The sequence below is a fragment of the Rousettus aegyptiacus genome, unplaced genomic scaffold (genome assembly GCF_014176215.1).
Source record: "Rousettus aegyptiacus isolate mRouAeg1 unplaced genomic scaffold, mRouAeg1.p scaffold_m13_p_3, whole genome shotgun sequence".
Taxonomy (NCBI): Eukaryota; Metazoa; Chordata; class Mammalia; order Chiroptera; family Pteropodidae; genus Rousettus; species Rousettus aegyptiacus.
The window spans coordinates 31,259,942-31,266,863 of NW_023416306.1; the positions used below are offsets into that span (position 1 = coordinate 31,259,942).

A 6,922-nucleotide genomic window follows, 5' to 3' on the forward strand; every position below is an offset into this window, starting at 1 on the left:
CCAAGAGTCCCCACTCCCAGACCATGAAAGAACTTCCTTGTTCTTCCTTAGGCTTGTTCCAAATGGCCTACTGGCTCCTCCCAATGTCCGTTGGGTCCTTTCGCACCCTATTTATGTTCCAGGTTCCCTGCCCCTCCCACTCCAAGAGTTGAAAGTATTGATCTGGCCCTCGTGTTCTAATAAACCAAAGACTCCCAGTCCAGGCCTCTCTGATCCAGCTGCCACCCAGGCAGTTACTAGAGCAGGTACCCAGAAATAACAGGTCATGGTCTCAAGACCCTTGGCTTAGCATTGAGGGTTAATGCAAGAGCATAGAACCCTAGTGTTTTGCTTGTTTGTTTGTATTTTCTTTTCAGTTGGCTGGTATCTGGGAGACAACAAAATTGGAGGGAGGGGAAGAATCAGTCAATGTTGCTTGCTTTTAGACACATTTCATGCTAGTGTGTTGAGATGGCTGGAAGCTTTGGGAGAGTAGAAACATGGGCTTCCAATTCTGAAACTACTGTGAAGACCAAAAAAAAAAATGCAGGTTTCTTAGCTTGGTTCTTCTGCCCTCACTTTAGCACCTCCAAAGAATAATCCAGAGAAACAAATGTGAGGAATGTGTTTCTAGACTACCACTAGAGAGAGAGGGGTATAAACTGAACTCAGGATGGAGTTTTAAGCTCTTACGATTCAACTCTGGAAACAGAGGTGTGAGCTGTCCTTTCAAATCCTCCCCTTTCCCCCAACCCCCACACCCCACACCCTGTTGAGAACATCTGAATACTCCCCTTGATTAGGGTATAATTGCCGAAGTCAGAATTTTTAAAGGATAATAATACTCATTAACTGAGCTCAGAGTGACATGTTTACTGCATTTCTCGTTAAGCTGTATTCAGAGCTGTAATTAACATCCCAAGTACTATCTATGGACAAGAAGAAAACAAATGATCAACTCCTATCTTACAGAAAATAAACATCCCTCACTCATAGCTACTTTTCTCTTAACCTAGGCAAAGGAGGAGGCTTCTTTGTTCTCCAGGTTCAAGGCCATTTCCCTATTGCAGAAAACGCTGCTAGGTATCCTGGCCTGAGGTGTGGCAGTTTGGGCCCTGTAACGTGTTGCTTATCTGAGAAACGTCCCTCGTGTTCTTCACCCCTACCTCTTCTGCCTCTCTAGACCCTACTGCTTAAAACAAAATTATTGTCCCAATCACCATGTTTAAGATTCCTCCATTAGATCTTTTTTCCTTTTTTGGGGAGATAGGAATGTTATCTTACCTGATTAAAGGTTCTATTGCTTATTCCCTGAAAGAGGATACGTGCTACCCCCCAGTGCCAACCGCTCAGGGTAAGTATGGACTAAAGAGGAAGATAATGAGTTCAGTTCAGGTTCTACTGCTGCTGCTCATGGCCATATGACTTTGGACAAGTCTTTCACCCTTTCTGGACATCAGTTTTTTCATCTTGTATTGTGCAGTAATGGGAGGAGTTCAGATTAGACAGATGATTTCCTGGATCCTTAACATCCACAACTATACTGGTACAGGGAAGTCTAAGAGGGATAGGAAATGATCCCTGTCCTCAAGCAGTTTGTCCTTAAAATAGGTAATTTGGCAGGGTTTGTTAAATTTTTGTAATGAGTCTTATTTTCTTAATGGCTTCCAATAAAACATTGGGGATTATAGTGGGTTGAATAATGTTCCCCCAGAACCTCAGAACATGATATTATTGGAAATAAGAGTCTTTGTAGATATAATTAAGGATTGAGATTAGAACATACTGGGTTAGGGTAGGCCCTAACTTCAATAAGAGTGTCCCCATGAGACAGAAAAGGACACAGGGACGCACAGAGAAGACTATATGAAGACAGAAGCAGAGATTGGAGATGCATCTATAAGCCAAGGGACACTACAAGCCACCAGAAGCTGGAAGAGGCAAGGAAAGATTCCCCTGGGACCTTGGGAAGGAGCATGGCCCTGCTAACACCTTGATTTTAGATTTCTAGCTTCCAAAATTGTGAGAGAATGAATTTCTGTTGTTTTAAAACCAAGTTTGTGGTAATTTGTTTTGGCAGCCCTGGCAAACTAATGCAGAAGGGGTATTCTGAGGAATTTTCAGATGCCAAAAAAATCACATTGGAGATTTAAGAACAATGTTTTTCTTTTTTGATAATAAAAGATGACATGTACTCACATAGGATTGCTAAGACGTTTAAAAGCAATAATTAAAACTCAGAACCACACTTGCATTGATTCTGCCTAGAAAAATGTTCCGTCCCTTCCAAGACTGAGGCAGTAATCCCCAAAACTTCCCATCCCTGGTTTTTTTTCTACCTATCAAACTGTCTCAACATTTTTAACATTTACTGTAGATCATCTTATATAGTACAGACTATAGAGTCTTAGGATGCTTTCCCAGCCTGAATTTATTAGCCAATAACATGTACACCTATCTGCAGTCCCCCTTGATAGCAGGAGATAATAGATCTAGTTAAGGCCTGAGATACCTAAACTTGCTTTACTATGAGATTTGTCTTGTGCCTGCCTGTGCAGACCTGGTGTTGCTAGCTAGCCAGGGTGGGAGAAGGATCACCAAAGATGCAGGGTGCGTGCGTCATTAGATGAAGTCAGCATTTTATTGTTCCTAGGCTACCGATTTATTTAACTGGTGGCTGTGGTCTGTATAAGGAACCATTAGCCTATCAAAATGGCATTTACTGTGTTAGAATATTATTGATTATATCCATTGACTCAGCAGTTTCACTTTTGGGAATTTTAGGAAATATTCTCGGCAAGCTTGCAAAGATGGACATATAAGGATGGTTATTGTAGCATTAATTAGCAAGACAACAAAACAAAAAACCTGGAAGTATCCTGTCTATTAATAAAGAAATGGTTAAATAAAAATCTAAAACATTCACAGATCAGTCTTATCACAAAAAAAAAGAGTCCACCAGATATTATGTGTCTCTTGATGGATTGCCACAGGAAGTTAACATCATTACCTAAGAAGTAGTATTCTTGCCAGAAAATCAAACTTGATCTGAACAAGCTTTTAGATCTGTCAGTTCTCAGAAAACAGTAGATAAAGGAACATATTAATGGTATAGCAGGGATGCAACAAAACAATCCAGGATGTAGGGAAAATGACTTTTTTCTTCAACAAAGAGCAAAAAAAAAAAAAGAACTTATAGCTTAAGGGAGACAGGAGAGAGGCCTATTATGCAAATGTAATGCATAGATGGTGTTTACATCCTGATTAAAAAAAAAATGTAACCAAAAAGATAATCAGAAAATTGACCACTGATTGTATATTAGGTAATAGTAAAGAATTATTTCTTTTTCTAGGTAGAAGAGTGATATTGTGGTTATGTTTTTTTTTTTTTAATAGCCTTAGCTCTTAAAGATATTTTATTTACAGATGAAACAACATGATGTTATGGATTTATTTCAAATCTAAATCCAGAGATTTAGATGATTTTAAAGCAATATGTTGATAAATGTTGAAGTTTGTAGGTGGGTATTATGAGTGCTCATTATATTAGTCTCTAATTTTGTAATGTTAGAAATATTCCAGAATAAAAAGTTTTTAAATGTACATACAGGTAAATCTATAGTACTGACATAGAATGATTGCTAAGATATATTATTAAATAACGAAGTGTTTATAAGCCAGCTTCTAAAGCAGCATCTTGTAAAATTCATACATATCTATACTTAGGTATAGAAAAAATTTTAACTGTTATCACCAGAATGTCAGTAGTGTGTCTCTTGGCAGCAGAATTTTGATGGTACCTTTTAATTCTGCTTATCTGTATTTTCTAGTAGTGTCACTTAAAATGCTTCCCAACCAATTGTTCTTCAAATGTGAGAATAAGAAATTAATAATAAAGGAGGAGAGTAGACAGAGAATCTTGATTGCTCCTTTGTTCAAAAAGTCTACAGCAAAAATTCCTCACTTACCTTTTCTTTGACATAAACCGTCTGCTTAGGCCAACCAGTTCATCCATTCTTCTCAACTCACACAGCACTCTGTCAAAATTGCCCTCAACCAAAAGAGAAATTGCTCATAACCAACTATTCCTGTCAAAATCTTTCAAGGTGTATCTCAGGTCCTAACTCTTCTAGAAAGTCTTCCATGATCAAACTCCTCAGGAAGCCCTGCTTTCTGAGGTCTTTCCAAGCATGGGCAGGTACAGGATTGTTCTGAAAGCTTCCAGAGTCTTCTGGGGAGACTGAGTCCCCAGATAATCAGTCCCCATTTCTTTGGGCCAATGAATGCATCCTACACCCAGGAGGGGGAGCCAGAAGGGAGGAAGCCAAAATTTAGTTCCCAACTTCCAGAGGTACAACTCCTGCATAAATAAACTCCACTTGGAATATGATCAAAGGGGGGAGGGGAAAGGGGCAGGCAGAGCTATAATGTCAATCTTTTTTTTTTTTTTTTTTTTTTTTTTTTTTAGGCAAGGCAATCCTTGGTTGACCTCACAGATTGCAAGGACCTTGTCAGTTTACAATTCCTTATTTATTTATTTTTTTTATGCCTACAGCACCTGGTCTTCTTATGTGGTCTCCCATACAAGTACTAACCAGGCCTGACCCTGCTTAAGCTTCCAAGATCAGACAGGATCGGGCTTGTTCAGGATAGCATGGCTGTAGTATAATGTCAGTCTTGAAGGTGTTTTTTGTTTTTTTTTGCTATGATAAACTTTTCATAGTAGCAACCCTTGAACCAAGGTAGCTTCACATAAATGTTTATGTGAAGATCTGACTTACAAAAATATATGCACACGACTTCTCAATAGTGTGCCTGTGGGTTGTTCAAAGCTGGATAGACTTTGCTGTGGAAGGAATAAACAGAACGTTGCCATTGGACCTCTAAATTCAATAAACTGAGTATTCGTTGAAGGAGGTAGGAGGCAGCTTAGAGAAAGAGTACTGGATCTGAGTTTGATGTTCCTAGTTAAATCCTCTGTAATCATTAACCGCCTGTTTAACTGTTTGACTCTGGGCTGATTGTGAACTTCTGCCATAAAGGACGTGAAGGTGCTTCTAAATAAAGCACAACTGTAAAGCATTCTCACTGCTCAACAGGCTGAGCCATCTGTTGAGATTTTACAGCCAGAGAGATGGCAGATCCTCACTTAAACTCAGTCCAAATAATCGTGACTATTGGGGCAGCCAGGAGCATGGGGACTAGCTGGAGTAAACTTTAAAAAGCTCCAAGCCTTCAAGTATCCAGCCAGGCCTTTACCTAAGCAGGAACCAGGAGCCTCTTTACGCCTGCTGGTTGTGACCTCCCCTTCTAAGCACAGAGAGGTGAAAAGCTTAGGTAGGCTGCCCACACTGGAGGCAGAAGCAATCTGTGGGTTTTCCCCTAGACTCAGGACTGGAGCAACCCTAGAGAGAAGCTGAAAGTTGGGCTCCCTGAGATGTTGTTGGGAGACAGCTTCTCAGAGAACACTAAGAATGCTACTAGGAACTGAGCTGGTAAAATTGGAGTAAGGTCTCAAGGAAAGAGGCATTGGTACTTGCAGGAAAACACCTTCTCAGGCAGAAGTGGCCACTGCTGACCAGGGTTAGGGGGTGATGAGCATTAGCTTTGCCCTGCAATCAAGACCCCAGCAACTATAGGTCCAGTTTGGGTCCATCTGTGTCAGGTCCATCTGATTTGTATTTTTGCTGAGATCTTTCCCCTCCCCGAGTCTCTATCTGCACCATCTGTAGCTGGCTGTGGGGACAGCAGTTTTCAGGCTATTCTTTAGCAGGCAAGTCCAGGAACTAGTTTAACTTGCTTCTAAGAGACTTGGGTCCACCCCAGACTCCTCTGGCTTCAGGGAAGGGAGGTGAAAGGGTGAGGGAGGAGGAGACAGGATACTACCAAAGGGAACTGTGAAGTCAGGAGATTCCTGGAGAGGTAACTTTATGCCTGAGCTTCCACCAAAGTATCTCCTCACAGATCTCAGGACACAAAGACCCCAGTCCCTCTCTTGCCTCTCCTACTGTTGACCCTCCAGGAAGTCGCCTCCTTGGAGAAGTCTTCCCTGCCCATCACCATCGTCAACTGTTTGAATCTCTCTAGGCTGAAATAATTTCTCCTGGAAAAGTCATCTATGGTCAGGCCTCATTCTCTGTAGACTAGACTCAGTTTCCTTCAGGGGAGAGCCTGAGCTGTAGTCCCAGTCTCTATAAGAGCTGCATGGAGTCAGTTTTGGGCAGAACAGCCTCTGGTAACTTCCATCTACCCATCCAGTCTTCTGCTTCCATCAGTATATAACAGCTCAGTGCCTTAAAGTTTTCTTGACTCCTGTTATATCATGTTTCCACTGTGTTGCATACATTAAGGCCAAATTATGGGGCATAAACCACATTGTTTGAAATGTCAGTAAGTAAAATGATGATAGGTATGTTTCCTTGTATTCCCCCACATCTGCTTTCTTCCCTGCCTAGTTCCTCTGTTCTGTATCTTATTACCAAGCTTCCTGTCCTCTGGTTTCTGGTTAAGTTCAGCCAATGGAGACTAGAAGGAAGGAGAAGAGGGATGTGAGATTATTTATTCCTTTGCGCACATCCCACCCTCCTAAAAGCAGAGTCTCTGCAGGCTCCTGTCAGGTGGCCCTTTCCATGTAATCTTTGCTCCCTCCCTGTTGTCCCCTCAGGTTTAGTAGTGATCAAGTTTTCCCACTCTCACTAGCCCTGGAGTTTTGCACCATCTTTTATCTCCTTTCCTTTATTAAAATCTCAATTATTCGTCTGTTTCTTGCTGTGACCCCAAAAGATAACACAGGTACCACAGAGATACATGAATCACCGTGTAACCTAGCTCTGTGACTTGTCTGTGGGATCTTAACAAGTTACTTCTTTGAACCTGTTTCCTCATATGGCAAATACTATAGAGAAAGGAGGAGTGCTTGGAGGCTACTTTCAACTCTTAGAAT

At 41.2% G+C, this 6,922-nt stretch overlaps 1 pseudogene; it reads right to left on the reverse strand.

Moving 5' to 3' along the window:
- Positions 1–4,525: 4,525 nt before the first annotated feature.
- On the reverse strand, positions 4,526–4,645 carry LOC118600497 (annotated as a pseudogene).
- Between the last annotated feature and the right edge of the window lie 2,277 nt (positions 4,646–6,922).